We start from the raw sequence: 14,163 nt of genomic DNA, 5'->3' as shown, positions 1-14,163 counted from the left end.
AATGTATCAGGAGCGAGTCATCGACCATGTACGGTCACATCTGGCGCTCCCAGGACACCGGCACATGGCTCCGCAGTGTGGGCTTTTTTTAACGTGTCCGCTGCTGACAATAGCGTTGCCATCTGCAATCTTTGCAGTCAACGCGTTAGTCGCGGTAAGCCCAATACTCACCTAGGGACGACCGCCTTAAGAAGGCACATGAGCAGCCATCACCGAGCCCAGTGGGAGCAACGGAACACACAAAGCCACACTGCAGGCTCTCACCGTCCAGCCTCGTCTTCTACTTCTCCTTCTCCTCTCTCCTCACAATTGTCCTCCACTCCACCTTCCATCACGCCAAGCTCACATTTTTCTGCAAAAAGGCAGGCTTCCGTGGGCCTAATGTTTGAGCGTAAAAAAATGATGATGCCGGATAACCCTCTTGCCCAACGGTTGGCGGCTGGCTTGTCAGAACTCATAGCCCGCCAACTACTGCCATATAAACTGGTGGACTCGGAGGCCTTTCGCAAATTTGTGGCCATTGGAACACCACAATGGAAGGTCCCAGGAAGGAAGTATTTCTCAGAGAAGGGCATCCCAGAGCTATATGGCCATGTTCAGCGGCAAGTGAATGTATCTCTGGCACACAGTGTCGGTGCCAAGATACATCTGACCACAGACACGTGGTCTAGCAAACACGGGCAGGGAAGGTATATCAGTTTTACTGCCCACTGGGTGAACCTTCTGACGGCCGTCAAGCATGTAACCCGTGGCACCCGTGTAGATTTGGTTTTACCGCCACGGATTGCATGCAGGCCTGACTCTTCTTCTCCTCCTCCTACTCCATCCTCCTCCCTCTCCTCCTCAGCTGCCTCCTCCTTTTCCGCTGCTAGCGTCTCTTCCACTGCACCGCCCAAGCTCCCCAGAACCTATTCCACATGCCAGGTGAGACGTTGCCATGCCGTGCTGCGTCTGTTGTGCCTGGAAGCAAAGAGCCACACTGGCCCGGCACTCCTTTCAGCTTTGCGTTCACAGGCAGATGAGTGGCTAACACCGCTCAATTTGACAGTTGGTAAAGTGGTGTGTGACAACGGTGCCAATCTGCTTAGCGCATTGAAACAGGGCAAAATCACGCACGTGCCGTGCATGGCACACGTCTTAAACTTGGTCGTGCAGCGATTCCTTGTCAAATACCCTGGGGTCCAGGACATCTTGCGGCAGGCAAGGAAAATCTCGGCCCATTTCAGAAGATCTTACACGGCCATGGCTCGCCTTGCTGACATTCAGCGGCGACACCATCTGCCGGTCAGACGTCTTATTTGCGATTGCCCGACGCGATGGAACTCAACCTTCTATATGCTTGATAGGCTGCTCCAGCAGAAACGTGCAGTTAACGTCTACCTGTATGAACTCTGCGAAAGAAACGGTTCTGGGGAGCTGGGTTTTTTTTCACCGCGCCAGTGGCTGCTCATGCGCGACACATGCAGACTTCTGCGGCCATTTGAGGAGATCACCAAACTGGTCAGTCGCAGCCATGGCGCCATCAGTGACATGGTACCTTATGCCTTCTTTCTGGAGCGTGCATTGCGTCGTGTCATTGATCAGGCTGTGGAGGAGCAGGAGCGGGAAGATGAGGAAGTCGCAATGCTGGATGAATTCCCAGGGGGGGCTACTCTATCTGAGACAAGTCAACAACAGGAGTCTGATGAGGAGTCAGAGGAGGATGGTGCCGGGGCGGATGAGCAGGAGCAAGAAGAGCATGCTTTAAACCTTTCTGGGATCCCTGTTGTGCGAGGATGGGGAGAGGAGAATGAAGAGGACGACATTATCCTGGATGATGAGCAGGAGCCAGGCCACCACACCGCTTCCACTTTAGTGCAAATGGGGGCCTTCATGCTCCAGTGTTTTAATAGGGACCCCCGTATAAAAAGCATGAGGGTCAAGGACCAGTACTGGGTGGCAACGTACTTAGACCCCCGGTACAAACACAAAATGGCGGAAATGTTACCGCCGTCGCAGAGGGCTGTCAGAATGCAGCACTTCCAGGCCTTGCTTCGAGAAATGCTGCATTCTGCTTTTGCGTGCGCTGGCAGAGGAGCAATTCCCACTCCCAGAGAAGGATTTGCGGGTACCAATCCAACAGCGCCTGCAAGAAGAGGCCGGTTTGAAGATGTGTTGGTGACTTCGGATATGAGGTCATTCTTTCAGCCGACCCATCGACAGGTGTCATCCGGATCCAGCATCAGGGAACGCCTAGACCGTCAGGTGTCCGACTACATTGGGTTAACGGCCGATGTGGACGCTCTGAGGAGTGATGAACCCCTAGACTACTGGGTGGGCAGGCTTGACCTCTGGCCAGAGCTTGCCCAATTTGCAATCGAACTGTTGGCTTGCCCCTCATCCAGTGTCCTGTCCGAAAGGACGTTCAGCGCAGCAGGGGGGATTGTGACCGATAAGCGTACTCGCCTAGCTCACCACAGTGTTAACTACCTCACATTTCTAAAAATGAATGAGGCATGGATCTCGGAGGAATTCAACACATGTGACCAGTAGACCATGTATATGTCTATAAACTATTTTTTTAATCAAGCACACAGACCTTCTTAATTCATTTGGCTCACTTCCTTGACCCAAAAAAGCACACCGTACTATATGCCCCTACCCTCCTCTTTGAAGAGGTTGAGCGGTGTCATATTTCTACTGGGGCTGCTTATGATATCCCTGTGCTGTGCTGACTTCCTCCTGGGGGTTCTTATTATGAAGGGATCACACTATCCCTGTGCTGTGCTGACTTCCTCCTGGGGGTTCTTATTATGAGGGGATCACACCATCCCTGTGCTGTGCTGACTTCCTCCTGGGGCTGCTTACGGTGCTGCTGTCAGTGCTGTATGTCACGGTGCTGCTGTCAGCGCTGTATGTCACGGTGCTGCTGTCAGCGCTGTATGTCACGGTGCTGCTGTCAGCGCTGTATGTCACGGTGCTGCTGTCAGCGCTGTATGTCACGGTGCTGCTGTCAGCGCTGTATGTCACGGTGCTGCTGTCAGCGCTGTATGTCACGGTGCTGCTGTCAGCGCTGTATGTCACGGTGCTGCTGTCAGCGCTGTATGTCACGGTGCTGCTGTCAGCGCTGTATGTCACGGTGCTGCTGTCAGCGCTGTATGTCACGGTGCTGCTGTCAGTGCTCTGTATTACGGTGCTGCTGTCAGATGCCTCTATCACGGTGCATGTGTCATTCCGGTATGTCACGCTGCTGGTGATCATCTCCTGCACCCTCTTCTTTGCCTACCCTGGTCCCTGACCTTCCCTCTCCTCCATTGCCTTCATTAGCTCCATAGTCCTGAATTGTTAGAACAATTTCCCAAATAAAATAAAAATGCTTGTAGTTATCGATCCCAAATTCACCTCATACATGTATTATGTCATTGTCCAGATGGTGGGACTACGTTTTACCCCCTAATAATTACCACGTGGCCGCAAATTCGACATGAAGGTTTGCAAAGTTCGCCTCCCATTGAAGTCAATGGGGCCCGCGGCGAACGGTCGGTTTCGCGAACGTTTGGGTCCGTTCGCATTTCGCGTTCGCGAAACGTCCCGTCGGAAGTTCGTCCATCACTAAGCTTCAATATTAACGCTAGTTTTACCAGACCAAGCGCTTCCGTCCTGTTCTTCTTGCGCCATTCTTGGTCCACCAGTCCGGACAGATTTATAGCATGTTTTATTTGTAGGTCCGTCTGACTTTTGGGAAGAAAAAGTCCGCTGGAGCCCACACACGATCGAATTGTCCGACGGATTTAGGTCCGGCGGACCAAGTCTGCCAGAAAGTCCGATCGTGTGTATGCGGCATAAAAGACAGTAGCCATGGTTGTTGCTAGATGCTTTTTTTTAAATGTAGTCATCTGTAGTCATGTTTGATTTCTACTGACCATCGTTTTAAAGACCTATATGAATAGACATCCTTTTCTAGTGCTGCCAATACATCACTATAAATCTCCCTTCACTTTACCCTTTATTATGCAGCTCAGACGTTTACGGTAAAGTGTAAATAAAGGCAAAAATAGGTCCAAAGCCTACAAGCTCCCTCCCTGCCGTTGCCATCTTACCCCAACTTCTTCTGGGTGTTGATCTTCAGCTGCTTGATTGGCTGGGGTGGGATGATGTCACTCCTCCGCATTCTCAGATCAGTGTACATTCTACAGGTGATTGTCATGAGGCAGGTAAGTGTATTTTAGTATTTTATTGCAGTGCCTGCCTGTTCACAATTTTTTTTTCAGCTTTAGTTCCACTTTAAAGCTGATCGCCATGAATTATTTTTTTTAAACTTACATTGGCCCAGCTTGGTTACATCTAATCCTTCATATCTCACATCTATAGGGTTGCTGGGGATGCAGAAATTCACTGTAGTAGACTGTGCTACATCATCAGTGCTGGTCTCTTAGGGCTCCATCCACACTTGCCCACACACTAAACTGGAGCTAGTGTGAATGGGCCCTAATGTGTGCTGTTCAAGTGACATGTCTTCTGTATACTGAACACAGGGGAGTGCCATTCAATAAAAACTTGTATACTTTCAGTGAATACAAGGCATTCTGTATGATACAAACAGCCCTGATGTTCTGTCTACCTATTTCATTTCTCGAGGCCCTAAAATCCAAGACAAAAAAAATAAAATCACCTCTAAAATGACCCATTTTAGGAAAGCAGTAACCCCAGGGTATCTAGTAAGAGGCATGGTGAGGTTGTAATTTTTTTGTCACAATTTTGTAAAATGAAGAAAGTAAATACAATTTGATTTGTTTAACAAAGTTGTCATGTAAACAAGTTACTTCTTACAACATAGACATGCTTACAATTACATTACAAAACACTACAAAACACATCCTTCTACTTCAGAGTATGTGTGAGACTTTTTCACTGCCAAGGAGCAAAGAATAGAGTAAAGCTGGGTTCACACCTATGCGAATTGGATGTGGACTTCCCTGCACCCAATTCGCATAGCAGGAGAATATGACCGGCTCTCTATGGAGGCGGTTCACATGTCTCTGGGGACGGCTGCGGAGCGCACTTTGCGTCTTTGCCTCCGTTTCAGGGCCAAATTCAGGCAAAGATTCTGCCCTGATTTGTCCCTGAAATGGAGAACAGGGACGGACATTGTTGCTGTGCGATCCGCGGCCAGTTTAGGTGTGAACCGAGCCTTATGCCCTGTACACACGATCGGACATTGAACGGACATTCCGACAACAAAATCCATGGATTTTTTCTGACGGATGTTGGCTCAAATTTGTCTTGCATACACACGGTCACACAAATCTTGTCGGAAATTCCAAGAACGCCAAGAACGTGGTGATGTACAACACATATGACGAGCCAAGAAAAATGAAGTTCAATAGCCAGCTGGGGCTCTTCTGCTTTATTCCGAGCATGCGTGGAACTTTGTGCGTTGGAATTGTGTAAACACGATCGGAATTTCCGACAACGGATTTTGTTGTCGGAAAATTTGAGAGCCAGATCTCAAATTTTGTGTGTCAGAAAGACCGATGGAAAATGCCTGATAGAGCCTACACACAAAAGCTTCCATCAAACATCAAACATTTTCCACTGTGTGTACGGGGCATTGGAAGCTGAACTTCAGGAAATGATCTTATTTATAAATTATTCTAATGGGTGTATATATGTATTTATATATGCACATACAGTATATAGAAATGATTGGTGCCATCCTATGAAGGGTAACGGGAACTAAAGATAACAGTTGGAGGGCTAAAACGAATTGCTGTGATAGAAAATAACACATGCATTATAGCATAGAGAATAGAATCTTTTTTTTGTAAGTTGAAATAACACATTTTTAGAAGATAGGCATTGTACATCACCCTGCAACATCAAATTACATCACCTAGCAAATAGATGTTACACTGACATTAAAGTGGTAATAAACCCAAAGGCAAACATTTTATATATTGCAGCTTATCAATCAATAGATGTGGTGGCTGCATTCATTTTCTTTTTTTAGACTTTTTTTTCCCTCTGGTGATATGGCTTGTAACACACTTCCTGTATTAGAGTACCCCCATGGATGGAGGCACACAGGGGACACTTTAGGATACCACCATTGTCAGTCTGGTAAAAGGGGAGTGCAAAATGTACTAGCAGATTTAGACACACTAACAAACTGAAGCCAAGACCTAACACTTTATAAGCAGTTACAGCAGTTATAGTTACAGTTTTTTTTTTGGTATCCCCTTAATGATCTGCTGAACCTGCAGCAAAAAACCTAAAAAACTAAATTGTTAACTAAAGTGTTGCGCCTATAAATTAAATCCCAAGAATAAAAAATATATATATAAGTGACTGTTACAGACAACACCACCATCCAATTAGCACCTCCCGATGAAGATACGATATTTCCCTTGTATCGACACGCGCAGGGGAGAGGACTGGACTGCGCAGGAGGCAGCTGATCTGTCATATGGAGTAGGAGCACACAATTTCATCCATGGCTTGGCACTATTACAGCAAGCTATAGAGTGGTGCACTAACGCACCAGACCCATGATGCCACATCTTTGAGCAGTATTTGGACTTTGCAACCTGACCTGGAATCCATTTTGACGATTCAAAAGTGTGTACTGATACTTACTTACATACTTAATTGTCAGGTCACACACTCTGAGGTGAGTGGCCATTACCGTGGGTTGGGGAGCACCTGAGTGTAATCACTGCTGAAGAGCTCTATATTCACAGTCACCTATCAAGTCACGTTAATTAAGTTTGTATTAGGCTGGGTTCACACTGCTGCGGCTAGGAGACCCGTATGTGATTCGCACCGCACTGCAGTGCAAATCACATCCGATCTCTGTGCGATGCGAGTTCAGCCATACAGATAGTATGGCTGAATTCGCATCGCACCCGCCCCAAACTCGCACAGGACCCTTTTTTTGGTCCGCAGCAGAATCGGATCGCATGGGTGTTCACACCATGCGATCCGATTCCTGTCCGAGTTTGCAGATCGCACTGCGATATGCAAACTGACCTAGGGGTGTCATTAACGTTTCACTGACACTCCCAGCAGTTCGCATAGGGCAGTGTGAACTGCCGCCGGGAGGCATGCGATGCGGGAACCTGCCGCGGATTTGCGGCGTTCCTGCATCACTGTAGTGTGAACCCAGCCTTAAGGACACTGAAAACTGACCCTGGATGGTCAGAGTATCACGGACCTATATGCACCTGAGCACTTTATGGATCACTTTTGTTTCAATATTTATATTTAATGAAATGTGTGTATATTCACGCTATATGATGTTGTAAGCTGTATGACGAAAACAGTCACATATATATATATATATATATATATATATATATATATATATATATATATATATATTTATTTATTCTTGTGATTGAATTTATAGGCACATCACTTTAGTTAACAATTTTTTTTTTACTGCAGGTTTAGCAGATCATTAAGGGGATAGCGTAGCACATGATTTATTTATTTATCTGTGATTCTCACACATTAGTATGGGATGTGATTGGTGTTAGCAGCTGTCATCAAACTATAAGGTAGGGGATCTTTGATTTGGTAGCTCGCAAGATCTTTACTACTATTTTGACAGTTTTTTTTCCTTTTGGGATAAAATCCTTACATAAATAAAAATAAATATAAATAAAACTGATCATTGTAAGCACTCTTGCCAGCATTAAATTGTATGTCTCATCCCTGTAACTGCAAGAGCTTGTTCTTTTGAAAAACAACCGATCTACTGGATGGATCAAAGCCTGAAAAAGAAAACAAATGCAGCCATCACCTCTTAGCCCTTGTACACACGGTCGGACATTCCAACGGAAAATGTCCAATCGAACCGTGTTGTCGGATAATCCGACTGTGTGTGGGCTCCATCGGACTGTTTCCGTCGGAATATCCGACGGACAAAGTTTTAGAGCTGGGCTATAAAACTTTCAACATGATCCGATCTAGAGAATTCCGATCGGACAAAGTGCCACGCATGCTCAGATCAAATTTCTAGACCAAAGCTATTGGCTACTAGCCTGAACGTAGTCCCGTCGTAACGAGAAAACGGCATCACGTTCCGAACGATCGGATTTTCCAACAACTTTGTCCGACCGTGTGTATGCAACACCGGTTTTGGACAAAATCCGTCGGACAAAATCCGACAGATTTTGTTGTCGGAATGTCCGACCGTGTGTACAAGGGCTAAGAATAAATAAGCTGCAATATAATAGATTTTTGCTTTTGAGTTTAATACCACTTTAAAGCAAAGTGAATGAAACAAATGGTTGAACAAACATATCACATTGTAATATAGAATTTTCTGATGACCCCTGTTGGTTGGTATGAAAGGCACAAACCTATCTCCTTCAATTGGAAAAAAGATCCATTTAATGAATAATCGCTTAGATTCATTCATAATGTCTCTTAATTCCTAGCATGATCTTTCCCTTCACATTTCTGTATGCTTTCCCTAAATACACACTACTTTAAATAGAGGTTTTGTTCCTGTAAAAAGAAGAAGAAGAAAAAAAGAACAGTACACCATATTGTTAGGAATTCAAACCCTTTGAAATGAAACTCAGATTTCCAAAAAAATAAACTGCTAAAGAGCTTAGAGGAACAACTAAGAGCTGGACAGAAAGTTCCAAGCTGTATTGTGAAGCCTCAGATATGCTGATACATTTGGCTGAGATGCAAATATGGAAAAAGAAAACATTTCAGAAGTTTTTAGCTTCATCTGATTCCCATCACGATGATCCTTTTTCATTGGTTAGAGACCTAAATGTGAGCTGGTCTTCATTCACAGCATCTCCATTAAGGACACCTTTTGTCTTGTATTATGTCTAGCAGATTCCATATTATGGCTCAATGAGATATCACACTTCAGTTTCCTGAGGTATTAGCTACAAAGATGAGGCTTTACAATTGCTTAAGCTGTATTGTTCCGCTGCCCAAAAATCCATCCATGGCTATGCACATAAATCCTGCAAAATACAGAGGGGCTGTTTTTATAAAGCCAGTGCTTCAGAAACCAGCTTTAATTTTATGGAATCTACAGTATTAAAATATTTATTGTAGACATGCACCATCTGGTATTAAAAAAAAATAATAATCCACAAAACTTAATACCGACAGACTTTCCTCCAAAAAGGGGTACTGTTTCATATATGGAAATTGAGAAATAAATGGTTGCATTCATTTAGAGCCAACACAAGAGCTGAGTGGATTATTTACAAATAGGAGAGGCTTCTTTTTTGTCCCCTGCCTCTGGGATATTGTATATTCTTCATGGTCCTTACTTAGCATGTTCAGGAAGGAAATCAAGTTCCAAATTTCTAGACAGTCTTCACTTTACCCAGCAAAGTGGTTATCTTTCATTACCCACCCATAGATCCATCTTTCTTTTGCAATGTGTGCAATGGCTTTGTACTACTTACTACTATCCATACATGATGTAAAAGCACTCTTTGCAACTCAAGTTGTATATACCCAAAACATGGGGTATTATTTGTAATATGTTGGTTATGATATACACCATATTGCCAAAAGTATTGGAACACCTGCCTTTACACGCACATGAACTTTAATGGCATCCCAGTCTTTGTCAGTAGGGTTTACTATTGAATTGGCCCACACTTTCCTGCTCTAACAGCTTCAACTCTTCTGTGAAGGCTGTCCTCAAGGTTAAGGAGTTTGTCAATGGGAACGTTTGACCATTCTTCCAGAATTGCATTTGTGAGGTCAGGCACTCATGTTGGATGAGTAGGCATGGCTCACAGTCTTTGATCGAATTAATGCCAAAGGTCGGGTTGAGGTCTGGACTCTGTGCAGGCCAGTCAAGTTCCTCCACCCCAAACTCTCTCATTCATATCTTTATGGACCTTGCTTTCTGCACTGGTCCAAATCATTTGGTGGAGGGGGGATTATGGTGTTGGATTGTTTTTCAGGGTTTGGCCTTGGCTCCTTAGTTCCAGTGAAGAGAATTCTTAAGGCCTCAGTATACCAAGAAATGTTGGACAATTTCATGCTCCCAACTTTGTGAGAACAGTTTGGGGCTGGCCCCTTCCTGTTCCCACATAACTGCACACCAGTGCACAAACAAGGTCCATATATAAACAGTATGTCACAAAAGTGAGTACAGCCCCCCCCCCCCCCCCACACACACACACATTTTTGTAAATATTTTATTATATCTTTTCATATGACAACACTGAAGAAATGACACTTTGCTACAATGTAAAGTAGTGAGTGTGCAGCTTGTATAACAGTGTAAATTTGCTGTAACCTCAAATAACTCAACACATAGCCATTAATGTCTAAACCGCTGGCAACAAAAATAAGTACACCCCTAAATGAAAATGTCCACATTGGGCCCAAACTATAATAGCAACACCATGTGAAGTGATTTTTGCACACTATATATACATAGATCGCTCCAGCATTGCTTCACAAAGGAATTTCAGCAGAGGAGCCTCCACCGCCCAGTGATAGTAGTGTATATAAGAAACAGGAGAGCCAAATCCCATTCACTGGCAATTAACAGTCCCTAGATTTTAATTCAAGATCCACTTCAACACACCATTGGTGAAAACCCATGCTTCATTCCCCTATGCCACCTTACTTAATGCTAAAATTTGCCTTTCATCTCTGATCTGCAAAATGCCCTTAATGATCCGAATCATAGCAACAAGCAGTTCACTTGCTCTCAGGGTCCACTGGAAGTAAAAGGATAGAGGACATAGGCATTCCACTACATGACAATTTAGTTGCGCTATGAAAAATGTGGGGTGGACAAGGAGGTATTGCTTATGAGAACATATAAGGAATATTTGTAAGAGATTGTATCGGCAAGAAAAATATAAGGAATATTTGTAAGACATTGTATCAGCACAATTTGCCAAAGCACTTTAACGTCTATGTTATAGAACTGGTCAAGAGACATTGTGCACACTTTGTCACAGAAGGAAGGACTATGTTTTTTTTAAAAGGGGATGTTTCAATCAAACTGAATAAATGAACAGTTGTTTCCTGTGAAGGTGCAGTCCTCTTTTAGCAATACAAAAGAGAGGCATAGTGTTAGAGACATGGCATGGATCAATTTTTTTCTGAGAAAGAATGTATGTGAAATGCATCATATGTATGATCTGGTCTGTGCATCTTTTAAATTAAAATTGTTTTTATTTAATATGTGTTTTTAAAGTATTAACATAGGATTGTCCTAGAATTATGGTTACCGTGAGCAACAGTACAGGCCAGTGGCAGTAGTGCAACAAGTAAGGCCATTATCAATAGGGGATGGGGGTGTTTAATGCATAATTTTAAAAAATATTTTTGTGTGTGCACTGTCATTAACATTTTTATCTTACACCTCTACACAAAAAGAAGGACATTGCTATTTTTATTTATGCATTATAACGTCATATATCAAATCAAATCCTGTAAATCCTGCTAAGAAAACAAAACATTGGGGGATATTGTCAAACAACGTTCTGGTAGTAGGAGTTTGTCCATGAAAGGAGGAAGACTTCACATGGAGTCTTCTGAGGAACCAAGAGCACGGGACCTGAAAGTGCTTTGGGCTAGTGAGCTGCAGGGAAAAGCTGAAATTTTTGGCATGCACAGCAAAAAAAAAGATGCAGTGGAGAGTTTTGTGCTGTTAAGATCGAACACTATATCCTTTACCTACAAGGGCAAAAAAAAGGGTATGCCGATAAATTCCTTCCTGTGTATAACAATAAATTCCTTCCTACCAGTAGAGACATATTGAAGAGGAAGCATCCAAGAAGGATACCTAAAATCTAGCATCAGGAACATAAAAAAATCCAGTGAAGTGGGCCCACCTTGCACTGCAAGGGTTTGCTGCTCATTTAGTCTAGGGGTAGAGGATTAAGGTGTAAATACTTATCTTACTCCTGGCTCCAACAAGGTCTATCCAGCTCTGTGATTGGTCACCCCTAGCCTGCTCTGTAAACTGCAAAAGGCTACTATTACACTTCAGCCTCCTCAGACCATAGAGAGTCAATGTCCCTGTTGTACCGCTTACCCCCACAGGAGCCACTGGTGATGATGGAACCTCTGTTCTGCCATGACTCCTTAAACTGCTTGGTTTCCACTGACACACCTGGTATAGGTTGAAGGCTGCTCGGCTGCTCACACCTGTGCAACTCAAATGTTAGTATGCTACCACTCTATACCAGTACATGGAAAACAGACCACAACCAACTGGATGTCAATTTTAATAGATGTATTATGGCAAGGCAATTAAACAATGCATGAATCAGTAAACAGGCAATTGAACATGTTTGAATGGGCTAGACCAAATAGGATATATACCAACCTATACAATGGCACTTAACTTCCGGCAATAAAGTTAAACCCAAATTTTAACTGGCATAACCAGTGGAAAATGTAACGTCATTAACTAACCCAAAGAAATGCCCATGAGTGCACTCCTCACACAGGCTATAAAGAGTGGGCGTACGCATTCCTGAAATTAGAGATGGCCTTGCGGTTCGCCCGGAAGTCGGTTTGCGGCTAATTTTGTGTGTCCGTGATTCGCCAAACCGGCGGACTTCTGGCGCTGTTCGCCTGGCAGACATATGCGTTTACATTGTGAAAGAACTTTAACCCATGATGACACATCTATCATGGGGTACAGGACAGCCAATTGAGACATTTCAGCACATGGACAATTGGACATACCCCCTACCTTATAAATACCTGATCTGGTGGCCATTTTACATTCTGTCTTATGTCAGTGTAGGGACAGGACACTGTGTGGAGCAGGGAGAGACTATAGTGACACAAACCACTAGCTATTAGGTCCACAAAAGTCCTTTTAAGGACTGGTATAGGTGTAGTACAGTATATAGGGTTCGGTTTACTGCTGCTGACTGCTGTGCTGGTGATTGCCGAGTGCACTGCTGACCGATTCTGCAGCTGTCTTTTGTCAGTGTAGGGACAGGACGCTGTGTGGAGCAGGGACAGTCAGTTTAATCACTAGCTATTATTATTAGGTCCACAAAGGTCCTTTTAAGGACTGGTATAGGTGTACAGTATATGGGGTTCTGGTGCACTGCTGTACTGGTAATTGCTGAGTGCACTGCTGACTGATTCTGCAGCTGTCTTATGTCAGTGTAGGGAAAGGACACTGTGTGGAGCAGGGACAGTCAGTTTAATCACTAGCTATTACTATTAGGTCCACAAAGGTCCTTTTAAGGACTGGTATAGGTGTACAGTATATAGGGTTGTTCACGTATAATATACTTTCTTTCAAACATAGAAAGCCTATTATACTTGACTGCTGAGCTGAGTGCTGACTGATTCTGCAGCTGTCTTTTATCAGTGTAGGGACTGAGGGACAGTCTGCTAATCACTAGCTACTAGGTCCACAAAGGTCCTTTTAAGGACTGGTATAGGTGTACAGTATATAGGGTTGTACACATATAATATACTTTCTTTCAAATATACAAAGTATATTATACTTGACTGCTAACCGATTCTGCAGCTGTCTTTTATCAGTGTAGGGACTGAGGGACAGTTTGGTGTTATGAGCAGGAACAGTCTGCAAATCACTTGCTACTAGGTCCACAAAGGTCCTTTTATAGGTGTACAGTATATAGGCTTGTACACGTATAATATACTTTCTTTCAAATATAGAAAGCATATTATAGTGCACTGCATGCAGTGCTGCTGACCGATTCTGAAGCTGTCCTTTCTTAGTGTAGGGAGGGACAGTTTTTGGAGCCGGGACAGTCTGCAATTCATTAGCTAAAAGCTAGCTACTATTAGGTCCACAAAGGTCCTTTTAAGGACTGGTATAGGTGTACTATTTGGTGTGCAGTATATAGTGGTGTAATACACGTATAAAATACTTGCACATATAGAAAGGATAGTATAGTGCATTTCCACTGTGCAGCATTGTGACTGCTGAGTGGCTCAGCAGCGATACTACAAAGAGTGACAAACGCAAATCAAAAAAGTATTATAACTGGTGTGATAGACCAGTGGCCCCCAAAAACGACAGATTGAAGTGGGGTGTTATATACCTTCTTTCACATACATACTGCACTTCTCTAGACACTTTTGTCACAGGGTCATTTAAAAAATGACAGGCCGAGGAAGAGGCAGGCCCTTCTGCAGGGGTGGTAGGGGTAGGGCAGGAGCAACAGACTT

Source organism: Lithobates pipiens, unplaced genomic scaffold, assembly GCF_037356315.1.
Source record: "Lithobates pipiens isolate NorthernLeopardFrog02 unplaced genomic scaffold, aLitPip1_a1.2 Scaffold_3, whole genome shotgun sequence".
NCBI classification, from domain to species: domain Eukaryota; kingdom Metazoa; phylum Chordata; class Amphibia; order Anura; family Ranidae; genus Lithobates; species Lithobates pipiens.
This window is presented reverse-complemented; position numbering follows the sequence as displayed.